The following is a 17,288-nucleotide window of genomic DNA, read 5'->3' on the forward strand; positions in this document are numbered from 1 at the left end:
AACATGATCATTATTACATGTATTCAGAACATTTACACCGAGACGAGGCTTATGTTGCACCATTAGAGTGGCAACGCAAGTACCAGGGCCATTACAAGTTCCCACACCAGGCATTTGTCCCACCGCAACACTAAATTTGAGATGCCCGTGTCGACGGTCAGCGACTCACGCGGCCTCCCCGAAAGCTCATTGTCATGCATGCCTTCATGGCCGCTTGCCAACTCACAACAACACCACCTCATACTTCTGAAAGTGAGACACCTTTCCCCATACGCGGGCCACATTTTCCTGTGGATGTCGATGTGCGTTCGTCCTTGGCTCCGTAGAAAAAGCATCGCATTCCGTTTCTCGCATGCTGTGGACGTCTCAAGCGCAACCACTATCTTCAACAACTGGGAGCAGCGCCATGCCGTTGAGCTACTGCCAGATAAGACTGGGCCGGTCCAAGAAAGGTCCACCGCTGGGAACGGATATGTTGACTTCGCATTTACGGCATTAATTTGGCTAAAAAGTATACGCGAGGCAAATACATCCTGATCGGGCTCGTACGTTTAGAGCGTCCAACAAAAATATTACTCGTATGGTGGGGGAACTAGAGAGGACGCCACGGACATCAAATCAAATTGATGTATATCATCGAACGAGAACCTTGGTCGGGAGGCTTTTACGAAATAATAGTAACAAGCATGAAATCAGGAATGAGTAAAATTATTTGTAGAGACTGTTGTCAAATAAGGAATGCAAACAATCACAACGGAAGTTTAACAAATCCTTATTAAAGGAACACTAAAGTGAAAAATGATTTTTTCTGCATCAGTAAATTACCGTTCTATAACACCAAAAACACCACTCTTACAACGATAGGACGTTTGGTAAGCGAGAACAAGCGCAAGAACTAAATACGGGTGGCGATGCCTACTTGAGTTCCCGCTCCTGGGGCCGTTACGTCTTGGATTTTGATGGCATCTTCTAGGGCCTACTAATTATATATAGCGGTACAGATTGACTACATTGCATTATAGGGGAACCAAATATTAAACATGGCAAGTTTCGGGAACCTTTATTCAGCCAACGCGGCCATACTTTGGAATCCATGACGTCACGCTGACGTACCGGCGCTGGGGTTTCGGAGGGAAATTTAAATACTGAAACTTGGACCTTCATTTTCTCATCTAATAATCAAACCATTTTTTTGAAATGACTGCCTGCAGGGTTCTCAAAGAATGCTCCATTAGTCTAAACTGATATATTGTTTCTCTTTAGTGTCCCTTTAAGAGAGTGTTGACCGATGTGTACAGTGAACAGCATGAGCATTTGCCTAGAGTATCGGCTTATATAATAGGTGAACAACATAGGCTGAAAAATAGTACCGAATTTGAAAAGAAAATGAGGAAATAAGTACTGCGGAGCAATAGACAGACATTCAGAAAAGATTGGTAGAAAATGTGGAACAGAAAATGCCTAAAAGTAGACAGAGAGCAAAGCAACACAAGAGAGCAAGAAATGACAGTTGAATGATGGGATATCATTTTAATCTGTTCAACTACTCCTAGATCCTTCTGAATGCTGGCTGGAAGTATACCCTGGGGCAAAGGGGAAAACGCCCACTACCGTTTCTTATAAACCAAAGCAAAATTCTTTCGCAAACCTGAGCAACATCTTGACACCCTTGGATGTTGCTTCCACTGATGAGAAGAAAAATTTTTCGCGACCCGGAAGTTATTGAGGCTCATGGGAGAGGTTCAGAAGTGGAACAACACGACTCTGGACACTAAATGAAGTGGACAATAAAAGCAGTAAACGAAATATATAGTTGATATCATTAGCATCGAACGCTGGGATCTCGCTTCATTTCAGCGACAGTCGCGATTCCATCGCCTCGTCCCTCCTTCGGCGTTATTGCTTCTTCGCGCGGGGTCGTTTTACCTTTGTAATTTTCTAGTCGTCAGCATACCGTCATTGTCAAGTAACTGCGTTCTCTTGGTGGCCGTTGTCTGCTGTTTTCAGGCCATCGAACTTTCATTGTATTCATTCCATCATCATTAGAGCGTTGGTATCTCACTGCCTTCAATAAACACTACTCATTACAACAGGCAAACAATAAATTAGCCAGAAACCGAGAAGCACACAAGAAGTTACCAGCATACGCCACCCCAGTGCCGGGTAGCAAAACAGGACTTCGCCGCTGGGTTAGCCTCTTTGCATTTTCTTTCTCTCTCTTTCTAATTTTCATTTATGTCCCATGTAAATAAAGGCCTCGGCGGTATCTGAACATTTGCATTATTATGTTTACCTTATTGAACTTGCTTGACTGTGTAACGCATAGTTCAACATTAAATCACTTCTTCGTCACAAAATCTTTATGGATAATATAACACTACTCATGCATAATATTTTGCTAGCATTTCGGTCATAAGGGTCACGTTTGCACATAATTTGCCATTTCCGCAAGCATCACCGAAAGCTCCACTTAACACCTATTCCCAATCCGCTAATTTTTGCAACTGTTGGTGACTTGTAATGCCTCTTGTTGCCAGATTTCATCTACCAGTTTAAAGCCCCATTAAAAATGCGCCCATGAGACCTGTCGGTTTCTGCCACGATGACAATCAGTTTTCGTGCAGCTCATGTATAAGTGTCGTTACTGATTTTTTCAGCGTTCCAATTTTTTTTCGGTGATTATCGATTCCCACTGATAAAGTAAGAAAGTATAGCTTTGGCGATGTTTTTTGACCTACTGTTTTTATCTTTTTTTTTACCACGCGCCGTTTTGTTTATGTAACCCTATTCGTCCAATTGAAAAGACAAGTTTAAAAATATTTCATCAGACTTCACCACGCGATGTAGTGCACTTTCGCAGGCTTTAACAAGAGCACACTTTAACACAAAGGCGAAAGAAAGGCATACATGTGTATTTGTTATGGACTACTTATGTATATGTATATGTATGTATATGTATATGTAATGTATACAGGTGTAGTTTCGCTGTTGAGATATTCCTGGTGTGCTGTACATCTGGCGCAAACAAACGTTATACTATACTATACTATACTATACTATACTATACTATACTTTACTATACTATACTGTTATGTAATTCATTTAGTTTCCAGATATTCAATGGAAAAGTTATTTTTTCTACCTAAAATAAACTAGCATAGCGAGAAAAATCAATAAAAAAGACGAAGCATATCGAATTACACCCCACGTCGTTGAGTTTTTTTTTTCATTTACATTTTTTAAGTGTTTTATGCGCATGCTTGAGAAAACGTAATGGTTACATAGAAATGTGTTCTAGTAAACTTATCCTGATTACCCGGAACACTGTTTATCTACATATTTCTATTTTATTCTGAACTGTGCTTCGAACACGTATACACCACACACTTAAACGTTTGACGAGGTGATTTGGAGATTGCTTTTTTGCATAACACTGACTCTTCCTATCCGAAAGACTTCATTATGGAACATACACATAGACAGACTGGACGGTGACTTATTGAACCTCGATTTCATACGCCAGCATGCATAGACATTTATGCTTGGCCTAGAGTTTTCGAAGTGCTTGGAGTCCTGGTGAGGCTATGGACTTCGTTGTTCTGTTAAAATGGCGGTCAGTTTAAGTAATCAACTCGTCCGTGCCACAATGGTGTATCAGTTAAAAAGATATTAAATCCTGTATCAGACATCATATAATATTGACGCGTAGCAGTGACGGTGAATAGTACAATGGCTAATCTGTGCATGAGCAAACTAAGTTTAATCGGGAGAACTTGTGCTCACAAAAGCAAGTTGCACACAAAGTACCGCGATAGCGGCGAATACGGTCGGCAAGCGCCGAAATCTGGTCTGCCGGTTAGGCGCGTCCGTTTGTTACATGGGCCATCGAAGGTTCCAGAATAAACGCTGGTGCCCGCGCGTCTTCCACAAAGTTCTACACAATTCGCGTTGTACGTGCAATCATACTACACTAGCTTCGGTGACAACAGGCAGCAGGTACAACCTTCGGTAACCTTCGAGAAACGTCCGATACATACGGGCGGGCCCGCACAAAGCGGTAACATTTGTGAGACGGTGAACAGCGGTCACCCGAAAAAGATAAACAAGTACACGTGTCAATGCCGCCCTCTCAAAAATCGTCGTCCGGATGCTGAAAACGCAAGAGAAGAGCAAAAAATTAAAGGAAACTTGTTAGAAAGAACAACAACGAGACAAAGTCTAAATAATACAGTACAAAAAAAAGAAAGTGCAAAGTTTTGCTATGCAATGTTCCAATGTTCGTTAGCGCTGGTAGAACGGCTCAAGTCGCGCAACAAAAATAATTTCAGGTCGTAAGCAGCGCTGCTGTGAAAACAAAATGCCGTCTGGCACTACCTGATAGTCGAGTGCGCCAATCTAGTATAGTCCGAAATGGCGGCATAAAAGGTTCTCGCTATGTCCTCATCACATCGGGATCCAAAGGTGCTCGCCAGGCTCGTATTTCGCGCATCGTCCGCGAAGATTGTAGTGCTGGCTATCGGTCCTCTGCTGATTCTTGATACGCTGGCGGGCGAGCTGTGGGGCTTCTCCGGCGTGCTGGAGATCGCGTTGGAGAGGCGCAAGTAGAACCAATGCTAAAAACGCTGTACAAGATCCAAGCCGCCAAGCACCCAAGTACTAAGAAAGATGTACAATTCTTTTTCGGTTCAACCGGCTACTATAGGAAATTTGCTCCAAACTACGCCTAGGTTGCCAAGCCCCCTACTGACCTAACAAAAAAGATCAAAGCCACGTAGTATGTTGGGGACCGACGCAGGAAGGGCATTTCATGTCCTCAAAGACAACCTCGCCGCTCGTGCGATACTTCAAGCACCTGACATCGAGAAGCCCTTCGTGCTTCCCACGCATGCCTCAAACATTGGTATAGGTGCTGGCCTCCAGCAGTCCGGCACTGAGTACATTTTGCATCCAGTTGTTTGGGCTAGTCGCAACATACTGCCTAAAGAAACACGTTATTCCGCAGCAGGGCGTGAATGTTTGACTCCGGTGTGGGCTGCTGAAAAGTTCCACGTTTAACTGTGCGGCAAAACATTAATTCTTCAGTTCGACCATCAGCCACTGCAGTACTTACAGCCAGCCAAACATGTAAACACACGGATTCTACGGTGGAGCTTGTTTTAATGCCAAATACATAAAATGGTGGAGCTATGTAGGAGCAGACTACTTACACCGCATATGAACTGTATCGCCCTCTAGGATATCACGTTTGATACCACAGAAAGAATCCTGTTTCTCGTTTTGTACTGTTTTAAATGATACGAACTGTTCATATTAAGCTACGTACTAAACTTGTTGTGGTGCCTCTGATGCATTTCATGCTGTGTGCATATATATATGCACGCAAACTTATCCGCCGAGATACTGAACGGTCAAGCAGACGGCAACCACCTCAAACCCGGGAACGCGGGCAAAGAAAGCTTTGCTCCAAACGTCGGTTACATAATATGTAGAGCATCCTGCAGATGCGCTGGTTCGAATCTGGCCACGAGAAACGGTTTTCTTTCTTCTTTATTGAAGTAAACCAAATGATGCTTGCTTTCTCAGGTCGACTTTCGAATCTCCCGACCTCCTCCCACAAACCTTCTACATACATTGAACCACCTCATGAAGCCGCGTGGAATACAGCAGCAGCTGAAAAGATTAAGATAGAGGCTACGAAAGATGTGCTTTAAAAACGGGCGCTAAAAGTTGAACCAGCAACATCACTAGGCTTATAAGAGCCCTATTAGGCAGTAGCACACAAGCGTGAGCGGGAACTTTTCCAATGCGCTGAACGCGCAAGAATCGCAAAGTGCACCGCTCCTTTTCAAATTTATTGACTATTAAACAAATGTTAGTAATAGCTCCGCAGAACAATGAGCATAGCCATGGGAAATAATAAAGAGAGAGAATGACTATCAACAGAGAAGTTCGAAAAAAAAAACATCGGTGTAGTTGCTGTTCCAAGTTACTGTTCGTATTGTTCTCTCCGAAAAGCAAATTTCTCCATTGTTTATGACAATTAGAATGGGCTTTCACTTCGTGGATTCTGCATTTTCTCTAAGCATGTTCTGTTTCTGACACCCGCATTCGTATCAGTAAACGAAATTACCCTATATAATGAAGCGGTCTGCGCTGGACGCATGAAAGAAGACGAAGGAAGGTGCTAGGGGAGAAGTGAGAAGGAAGAAGTGGGAATAAAATGGCGGACGACACCCGTCTCACTTAGATGATGTCATTTCTGTTGCCGTTCTAGTTAGGAACGCTACATTTTGGCGCAGCCGACAGTTTTCGAAGACCAGCGATGTGGGTGACGTTTTTCGTCGACCAGGCGTCATCAGAGTCTGTTGTGTTCACCCGATACCAAGTGCACGGTGAGCCAGTGACGGACCTTCCTCTTGAAGTTAGTTCTACCGCGCTGATCAACGTGGTACTGCAACAAGCTGCAATCAGCCGCCAAGCCCTCGTGCAAACAGGATCGGTGACAGTGAATCTACAACTGCAGACACTGAGCGAACTCGTTCTGGAACCCATACGACGTGGCACCCTCAAAGAGGAAACGCCTGCCGGGAAGGTGAGCCTAGACTTAAGTGTTATGGAACTGCAAAGGAACATTATACAACAGATCGAAATAATGAGAACTTTCGTCCAAGCGCTTAGTCGAGAGCAGTCAGCACGAAGTATTGTTGAACCAGATGTTTTTGAAGGAAAATCGCAAAATGCACACTACTGGCTGTGTTTTTTCGAGTACGCCTGTGACAAGAATCTGTGGCACTCCGACGACACAAAGATTTTGCATATGCGCCGCTATTTGGGCGGTATAGCCAGAAAATGGTATGACGTGCAACTCATGGATTATGGAACAACATGTTGGGAACTGTGGAAAAGCAACTTTTTAGGGGCTTTCGAAGGCAACGCAGTAGAAAGATGGGATGCGGCACTGCGGTTCAGTTATACAGGTGGCTCTCTGCTTGAGTACTGTCTTGAGAAGCGTCGCCTGTTGTATTCTGCAGAACCGAAGCTGTCGTCTTCTGCTGTTGTAGCTTTGATAACGCAAGGGTTGTGTATCGAGATCCGTTGTCATGTCCAGCTCAAAGGTCCAAGAACGTTTGATGACCTTCTGAACTTTCTACAGACCTCAGTGCCAAGAATTACATCGAGAAGACAGCCAGATGGTAGAACAGAGCAACTTGATTCCAATCTAGAGTCGTTGCCGTCAACTGATTGTGAACACAGCTTCATAAACAAATCTCTGGGAAGCGTAAATCATGACTGTGAGGATGGTGAAGAACCAATTACCGCAGTTCACGGCAACCTACTTCCACATAATCTGTCTACCGTGCATCACAAGCCCCAGAAAAAGAGCTTCAGTGAGACAGTATATTTGGTGTCGTCAAGCTTATTGTACGCCCCCATTAAGGTAGATGGCATTGAAGTGAAGGCTCTCGTTGACAGTGGAGCTTCGGTATCTATTATCAACAAGACTCGAGTGGATGCCAGTCGTCTGCACGCTGGTAGAACATTGCGTGTCCAAGCCTACGATGGGTCAGTGACCATGCATAGCGAATGGGTAACCCTGGCTATTGAATTTCAAGGAAATGCTATTACCAGTGACGTATTGGCCATTCCCAATGTCACCTACGATTTTCTTTTGTCCCGTCCAGACATGAAAAAACTTAAGATGAACCTCTATTGGGATGACAAGGTAATGGCCGAAGACACGATAAGAACAGAAGACCCTGGTGAAGAACCTAGTGTATCAAGGCTAATTTTTCACCACGAAGACATCAAGACTAAGTACCCAGAGCTTATATGCATAGGAAGCTACCCTCCAGCAATGAAATCCCATGTCGTTCCTTTCGAGCTCGCAGATAAAACAGTGGTTCGTAGAACCCCCTATAATATGTCCAGAGATAAAAAGGTGTGGCTGAAAAAGGAGTTGCAAGAAATGTTAGACGCAGGTATCATCCGGCCTTCTGTATCCCCATTTGCTTCTCCTATCACTATTGCACCTAAAGAAGACGGGACATTCCGCCTCTGCACAGACTACCGGGCTCTCAATCGTCAAACTGAATTGATACCTTATCCAATGCCGAGAATCGACGACATCATTGACGAAACCGGTGGTTGCCATTGGTTTTCACGAATAGATCTCTGCAAGGGCTTTTGGCAGATTCCACTAAGTGAAGAAACGAAGAAGTACACCGCGTTCATAACCCCATTTGACTTGTTTGAGTACAACCGCCTACCATTTGGTTGGAAAAACTCCCCTGCGTGGTTTCAGAAGATTATGACGGACATTCTGAAACCTTACCTGGGCACATTTTGCAATGTGTACATCGACGACATCATCATCTACTCAAAGACAAAGGACGAACACCGTAGTCATCTTTCAAAAGTTCTTCATGCCCTCAGTCTTGCCCAACTCAAAGTCAACTTCAAGAAAAGTGCGTTCTTTCAAGATACCGTAGTATTTCTTGGCAGGGTGTTTGATGGACAGACTAAAAGCACCAAGCAAGAATCGGTTGAGAGAATCTCCAAGCTGGTAAAGCCTTATGATGTGCACTCCCTGCGCGTTTTTCTTGGCCTTGCAGGACACTTCCGGGCGTTTATCAAAGACTACGCACTGAGAACAAGGTGCCTCACACGTTTAACTCAGAAAGACGTGCCTTTTCATTGGGACGAGAAGTGCGAAGCTGTCTATCGTGAGCTTGTAAAACTAATATCGTCGGACCCCATCTTGCGAATACCGGATTTTTCCTTGCCTTTCGTGCTGAACACGGACGCATCACATTATGCTACCGGTGCAGTTCTATACCAGAAGCCATCCAAACAAGCTGATCAAACCAAACACTACGTCGTGGGGTACTACAGCTATACCCTGAAACCCGCCGAAATCAATTACTGTACCACAGAAAAGGAAGCTCTGGCCGTCTTAAAAGCTGTGCAGTACTTTCGTACTTACCTGGAAGGTGCCAAATTCATACTTTTCACGGACCATCAAGCATTGACTCAACTTCTGAGCATGGCCCAGCCGAGAGGCCGCATTGCTAGATGGGTGAACTATCTGCAACAATTTGATTTCGTAATTTCGCACCGTCCTGGCCCACTCCTCACTGACGCTGACGCACTATCAAGATTACTTGTACAGGAATCAAGCAATAATCCAGATACAATCAATCATATTAAGCTATGGGAAGGTACAGAAGAGCTCCAGTTTATCAATGGAAGGTATCACGTACCACCAACTATGATTCCAAGGATTCTTCATCTATACCACGACACCCCTGAATCGGGTGGACATGATGGCTTCTGGCGCACTTATAAGAAATTGCTCATGAGATTCACATGGCCGGGCATGAAAAACGACATCAGCCATTACATCCGCACATGCCACCTCTGCCAGGTGAACAAAGTTAAATTCAAGCAATCGACAGACGTTATGACAAACCCTGAATATTCAAGCATCCCGTTCGAAGTAATTCATTTGGACTTCGCGGAGCTCAAAAAGAAGGGGGAAGGAGTCAAGCGAACGCAAGCTTTCTTGCTCTCCATAGATGAGTGCACACGGACGATTGCGGCTAAAGCTGGCAAAGAAGACGCAAACAGCGTAATAGACCTCCTCAAAGCTGAGTGTTTTAAACACACAAAGACGCTCGTCTGCGACAACGGGCCGGCTTTTCGGAGTGCCAAATTATCAAAGTGGTCCCAGGAGCACGGCATCATGATAAAGTATTCTTCTCCATACCACCCGGCAGCAAACGGCCTAGCGGAACGTGCCATACGAGACATCAAACAGTATCTGAAGATGTATCCAGACTTTGCCGGTGGCTGGAAGTGTTGTCTCGAGGCCGCTGTGAAGCATCACAACAGATCATACACCACGAGTTTAGGCTGCAGCCCTCATTTTGTAACTTCAGGTACAGCGCCCATACTTCCTGCAGATCGTGAGCTAGGTCTCCTAGAGAACCTCGAACTTGCGGAAGTAAGGAAAACTGTCAAAGAACAGGAGATCTACAAGCGCCGCATGAAGCGAAACTTTGATAAAAGGCACAGTAGCCAGATACCGGACATACAACCTGGAGACTATGTCCTTGTAAGGAAAGGAGCTGTGCCCTCAAATTCAAAATATTGCGGACCATTTCAAGTTATTAAGACTGCATGCCAGCATGGAATATTGAAGAATGTCTGGTACGCCGGAGCCTCGGGCCAAACGGAGTGCGCCGCTATTGGAAACGTATTCAAGTATTACCCCAGGAGGTGTAATTAAAAGAAATCCGGAAGAGTGAAGCGGTCTGCGCTGGACGCATGAAAGAAGACGAAGGAAGGTGCTAGGGGAGAAGTGAGAAGGAAGAAGTGGGAATAAAATGGCGGACGACACCCGTCTCACTTAGATGATGTCATTTCTGTTGCCGTTCTAGTTAGGAACGCTACATATAACTGTCATAGTTTCATAATTATTACTGAATAATAAATAGAATAATTTACACCATAAATTTCGGGGCTTTACTTGCTATAACCACGACTTGATTATGAGGCAGGCCGTAGTGAGGGAATCCGCAATAATTGTGACTACCTGCGGTTTCTTAACTTTCACCCGTTGTATGGTACACGGACGCTATTGCATTTCACCGGCATCGAAATGTGGCAGCCGCAGCTAAGAATCAACCCGGTGCCCTTGGGCTTGCAGACCGATTCTATATCCAATATTGCACTAGGGCGGGTACGGTATGGTGAGTGGGTATGATGAGGGTTGGAACTCAACAGGTGAATAATTGGGAAACCCAAAAATAGAAAGGCGTACATATAGAACCTGCTATGCCCGGTCACCCGAATATGAACACGTCCCTTTCGTTAATTACGCCTTGCGAAGAAATCAATAGTCCACGGAGCTTTCCGGTAGATCAAGGGGTGGAAAGATAGTATTTGTCCTGCATAGACGCTATGAATTTGTCATTGCTTGGTTAGCAATGTGTCTAAAATCTTGCCTTGTACGGTATGTGTCCTTCAGCGAGTGCTGAAATTTATGGAAAGTTTGCAGGCATAACGTGAGCGACATGTGTCTTTGTGATATGAAAATACGTGGCCCTTCTCCTTTTCAGCAGTGCAAGAATTGTAAACTGAAACTTTGAAGGTAAACCCAGGATTAACGCTATCATTGGGCACTGTTGCTATCTTTAAGAGCATTACTAACAGAAAAATCTGTTCCACCCTGCTGGAAAATTCACTGGTCTACTCCTCACCTGCACGCTCACTAGAAAAACCTGAGATCCTTTGGTGGATGTGTTAGGTCGTGTTGGCTCTATTCGGAAACCCAGTATCCAGTATCATGCCAGATTATGGGCACAGTATCGCCCGCTGGATGCTGGGGCCTTGAGCAGGCGTGGCATACTGGTAGGCGCTAGGCACTAGAGGGAAAACGAGCTCTAGAGCTCGAAATACGCGGTGCCTGATTGCCGCATGTATATTTTTGGGTATATAAGAGACGAAAGAGCGTTTTAAAGCAATAAAATTAAGGCAAATATGCCACTACCCATATTCAATCGTCTGAGCTATTGATCCAAGCCCAGTACATTACCACTACACTACGCCAGCAGATGGCAATCTGTAAATAATTCGCCATATCAAGGCACAATTGCAGTTTCAGTTTCGCACAGACATTTCTGTCATAGATAATGTAGATGCGCTATGGTCCCGCAACTAAGAATTACGCCTGCAAAATAATATTATAGGAAAATAAAGCGGGGTTGGAGTGCATATGGCAGGTATTAGCAAATCCTGACTGGAAGCTTACCATTGTCGTTAAAAAAGAAAGTGCACAGTCATTGTGTTCTGTCGGTGCTAACATAGGGACATAAACTTGGAGGTTAACAAAGAAGTTTGAGAACAAGTTAAAGACCCGCAAAGATCGATACAGCGAAAAAATATTGTATGCGTGACATTAAAAGGCAGAAATAGAGGGATGTGGATCAGAGAGCGAATGGGGATAGCCGATATTCCTGACGACAATAAGAGAAAAAATGGAGCTGGGGACGCACTGTAGTGCGTAGGCCAGATAACCGTTGTCCCATTAGAGTGACAGAATAGATGCAAATGGAAGAGAAGCGTAGTCAAGACAGCAGAAAACTAGGGGGGGGGGGTGATGAAATGAGAAAATCTGTAGGCGCAAGTTCGAAGGAGCTGGCGCAAGACAGGGGCCATTGGAGATCGTAGGACAGACCTTCTTTCCGGAGCCGACATAAATATTTGATGGTGATGATGATAACGATCACGATGACGATGACGAAAATGATGATCTATACACCACAGTAGAACGTAATCATCCCGGAGGAATTACCAAGTGGTCACATACCGAACAGCTACAGCAGCAGAGCTGAATTAAATGAGTGAATCCGTTATGCAGGAAATAATATTTGTGTGGAGAAAGAAGCTGACACTTACTCGCGCTGCTTCGTTGGCAAGCATCAGAGAGCACCCAACGGTTACCACAAGCCCCGAAGAGAATGCAAAGGAAAATTTGCCAAATATAATACAACTCGAGCCGTACAGCAGAAATAATATTGGCGACAATAAGGGCATAATTCTTTTTCATATTTCATGGGGTAAAAATAGAAAACAGTAACATTACTGTTCTTGTGAAAACGGCAAGAGCAACCGAGAGCAATGCACACAGTAATTTCCCGTTTCACCGTATACTGCACAAACAAGAGCGACCTAAACTTTAGCATCAGCTGTGCCACAACAAAATGCCTTCGCCGCACTTTCCCGACCGACAGGCAGAGCCGCCGTTGCTCCGGCGTCTAGTACTCACCGTTGTCCGAGGATAGCGTCTGATGTCCGTGAAGCCCAAGCCACAACGGTAGCTATACAGCGCAAGAACAACAAAAATATATTTAGAAAAAGATAGGCGTTTCCTTGGCACGTGGGCTGCGTGTGGTTGATAATAAATGTGCTGCTACAGAACGTGGCCGTGGAACACAAGCCGCATGTGCGAGGAGGTGCAAGTGATATAAGATTAGTCTACCGCAGGGAATAGCAAGATAATAGAGAAAGGCGCCTTCTGCTACTACGTCCATAGCGCGAGAGAATGGAGCACCCACCGTTGAACATGTTTCGCCGAGATTTCATAGTATCCATCCAGCGATAAAACATGGCGCTGGTGGCATGTCCGTTGCCTAGAGGTTTGTAGGGTAGTAGGTAACCTAAGTTGGATTTCCACTGGAGACGTTGATGGGACCCTTAAAATAGTGGTTAAAAAATACGTCTAGCGCCCAACCTTTACACTTTGATCACTGGTAAAATAATGGTAAAATAACGAATTTGGAAACACATTCCATGGGCCGCGTCTAAGGTACAGGAACCCACTACCGTACACTTCGGCCCGGATGTCATGCCACTTGTAAATATTTTCGGCCAGTATTCTTGAAGAGAACACAAGTTTTTCTTCTTCACAGGGAGGGCCATATTTCCTTCACTGGAACCTTGAAACCAAGAAAAGAAACAAGAAAGGTAATATTAAAAATATTCGAAATCTATATTCTTTATGGTGCGTCAACATGAATCTGTGCCGAACCTGATGCCCAAGCAGCGGGGTAGTATATATAAATGCTGCAATTGCTTGTGCATATGCAAATATCTTGTTTTAAAATAGAGCGCAAGTGCCATATATAATCTTGCATTTCAGTTTTGCAGATTGGTTGTTCTGAATATACACAGCGAGCTCTTGTTCCATTCGCGTTATTGTTAAATAATATTTATTTTCATTGAAATGACATCAAGAAAGATGGCAGTATACTAAAGTTATTTAACGATTATTTTCCGTTTTTCTTCTCTTTAAGACGTCTTCTAAGAATACCTTCAATTATTCATTGTTGTGTTTAATGCGCGAACAGTAGCATCTCAACATTTCAGATGATCATGTGATGTTTGCTTTTTCTTTTATTCATATTGTCACGTAATAGTGATGGCAAAGAACCCAGTGGCAATGATGTGAATGACGAAACTAACTTTATTCGGCGAAACTGTGGCAACAAAAACAGGCTGCAATTAAAGCACAACAATAGCAGCGGACGCAGTCGGCCATCATGAAAAATCTGATCAGCAGGTAAAGCGCGTCAGCTTTTATATATGAGCCATGGATCGTTCCAGACTAATCGCTGGTGCCGGCGTGTATTCCAGAAATTTCTACACCATTCGCGTCGCGCATAACTCAATCAGATTACATGAGGTTCGGCGATAACAGACAGTGGATAGAGCCATCGATAACATTCCAGAAAGTTCCGACACATGCAGGCGCGTCCTGCACTGTGCGATAACATTTCTTAGACGGTGAAAAGCGGTCACCTGCAAAATATATACAAGTACACGTGTCAGTATACAGCAACGCAAGAGTCGACGAAGATTGGGAGGCAGTACATGTCAACAGACAACTGAATGTCCGTGGTTGCTCCACGGGTGCAACAGGAGTACTAATCGCCGCACTAATTGTACACAATCGTAGATGTGCACGCAGCACGGCTAGTGCTGCTAGCCGAACAAGCTAGCACCGGCGGAGAGACCTGAATGATGCGCAGCGAAGAAGTTCCCAACCAGTGCATTGAAAATAGCACGTTTAAAAAATGATCCATGCTCCCAATGTGTGACGAGGTCGTGGAAGCTGCACTGAAACCTTCTATTTTCCACAATGTTTCTCTATTTCACCCGTTTTTGTTTCTGTTGTCTGGTACTCTCTGAGAAATAAAAACTACCTAAGCCGCTCTTATTCAGAACTATCCCTCTCTGAAGCCCTTTGTGTGCTATCACCTACGCACTCGAAAGAATCTCGCAGTTTCGTCCGAACGCCGAAGCATCGATAGCGATAGAAAATTACTAGACAGCTATACGAAGTAAGGATAGAAGTTTTATCAGCAGGAGAAACTTGTAAATATTCACTAACCAAATTAACAAGCATAATGTCACGCGCGGACATGCAAATATGAACACGTCTTACTCGAAGACCGCGGAAAGTCGCTGTCAAAATCCTGGAAAAAGCGCGGCAGCAGCACCGAGCGAATAGACCTTCGTGCTGCCTCTCGCTTCAACGCGAAGTAAGCGGCGAAAACACAGCGCCTATTAAGCATACAGTACTCGGCGCGCACCCTGTCCCATTGCAGATCGCTTTTAAGATAGGGCCCATAAGCCGCGCCATACGCAGCAGCTGCCGGAGTGGAACATGCCCTTGCATTCCCTCCCCCAGGTGTCTTGCGCTTTCGTCCCTTGAGCCTGCGATATGGAAACGTCATCGCGGCCTCACCCTCGCACGCTTTCACTCGTACAGATGGCCTACGGCACTCAATGACGATTTTATAGCACTTGGACTTTAAATGGATAGCACGATGACGGCGACGGCAGAAATGCGCCTGGAGTGTCCATATATTTCATAGTAAAATATTTAGCGCGCACAATTGACAAGGATACAGTAAAGGGGGACACACGAGCGCTAAATATTTTGCTATTGTTGTAGCGGGTGGCAGAGTGACGGAGACGATCCAAGAGCACATACCGCACTCGTTTATTTCAGTGACAGCGAACTAGATATATAGGCTGCTTGCCTATGACGTAACATAAAAAGAACGAATCATGTTTGACACGTGTGGCACAGCACTTCATATCAGCTATGAATTCGCACCAACTCGCCCAACTATCAGTTCAGCTGCAGTCCATATATTTGCTATCGCAAGACTGCTTACGTATGGGAATGCGAAATCATTAAAGTCGCTAATGTTGAAATGTTCTTTCTTCTGCGCGTTCCTTGTCCGCGCAAATTCTCGCCTGCGTTTTAACTGCCGCTTGGTAAAGCCAAATGAAAACGCGCCAAGCGTCTGAACGCGCTCCCTTGCCCACGAGGAACTCGTATCAGAGACGTGTTGGGTGAGGACTGGTAGCTCACCAACCTGAGGTGAGCGCCGGACGCTAGCGTAAAAATAAAGGTTTTGTTCTCGCTCTCTCTCGTGTAAATTGAAAAAAGCGCTCAACGGTGTTCAATTGGAGATTAGCGGTTTTTATTTTATACACTCATATTATATACTCAAGACGTGGCGCCATCTTTTAGCCATTGGCTGAGCCGTTGCATGTTCACTATATGCAAAGTTTTATAACTGTTCTTGTGCAACTGAGAGGCAAAGAAAATAAGGTGATTGGTTGCATATTTAATACTGCGCCATGTTTCTTTAGGTTTTATCGCTTGTCCTGCCTGTGCATATGTTGTACGTCAGACTTACTGTTGATTTTTTTATATTTAATACAATTTTTTATTGTTTACCGCATTACGTCGCTACATTACAATGTACCTTTTATAAACTGGAGAGTTAATTAAGTCACTTGGAGAGTTCATCGCCACCGCGGTACACATGGGTTGCACTTCGTTAATCTTTTCTTTATTTGTTTCCATTGCTAAAATACAATGACGAGGGCTAAGATAAAAGCTGCAATGAGGCAGCTTGAGGTGCCCTTAGCCCCCGTGTTACATGGTGGCAGTGAGTAGCCATTCATCTATCTCGTGCAGCTCTTCATCGTTCTCTCAACCTTCTCAGTGGTGCACGATGGATCAGTTCTTCGGACGCATCCGTTCTGCACCAAACAAATCTACAACGATGACTACCCGCGCGGTTTTTCAGTGGCTATGATGTTGGGCTGCTGAGCACGAGGTCGCGGGATCGAATCCCGGCCACGGCGGCCGCATTTCGATGGGGGCGAAGTGCGGAAACACCCGTGTACTTAGATTCAGGTGCACGGTAAATAACCCCGGGTGGCTAATATTTCCGGAGTCCTCCACAACGGTGTGCCTCATAATTAGAAAGTGGTTTTGGCGCGTAAAACACCATAATTTTTTTTAACAACGTTGACTGGTGCGTGGTAAACGAACTGCTTGAACTTGCGACCAACAGGCTGCTGCACATGCGTCGACTCCGGTGGGTGACGAACAGGGATGATCTCAGCGCCACCACGGTGAGGCAGTTGACCGTGGACGCTAAGAAAAAAGCCACCGCCCAAGCATTCCGTACAGATGGTTAACCGGCGAATCTGAAACGTGCGGCCCCGGTGTTTGTCACTGCTCGTACAACGAGATCTGTAAGCATAATTATCTATCAAGAAGAATCCTGCCTTTGGCGCAGTCCTCGCTGTGCAGGGCCCAGGCAGTCACTCTCAGACTTCTAAAAACAAGCACTTACCCGAGCCCCGCGGCACTGCACACAATGTTCCCCGAACGGTTCTCAAGCCCGGACTGCCCC

General features: G+C 44.9%; 1 protein-coding gene across 1 annotated transcript in view; it reads right to left on the reverse strand.

Moving 5' to 3' along the window:
* The window catches only part of LOC135921432 (acetylcholinesterase-like), a 40,979-nt gene extending 28,036 nt beyond the window's left edge, over nucleotides 1-12,943 (reverse strand). Inside the window, exon 1 of the mRNA XM_065455792.2 lies at nucleotides 12,830-12,943. The gene's annotated coding sequence lies outside the window, so the exon portion shown is untranslated. The remainder of the gene's footprint in view (nucleotides 1-12,829) is intronic.
* Between the last annotated feature and the right edge of the window lie 4,345 nt (nucleotides 12,944-17,288).

The sequence above is a fragment of the Dermacentor albipictus genome, chromosome 10, assembly GCF_038994185.2.
Source record: "Dermacentor albipictus isolate Rhodes 1998 colony chromosome 10, USDA_Dalb.pri_finalv2, whole genome shotgun sequence".
Taxonomy (NCBI): Eukaryota; Metazoa; Arthropoda; class Arachnida; order Ixodida; family Ixodidae; genus Dermacentor; species Dermacentor albipictus.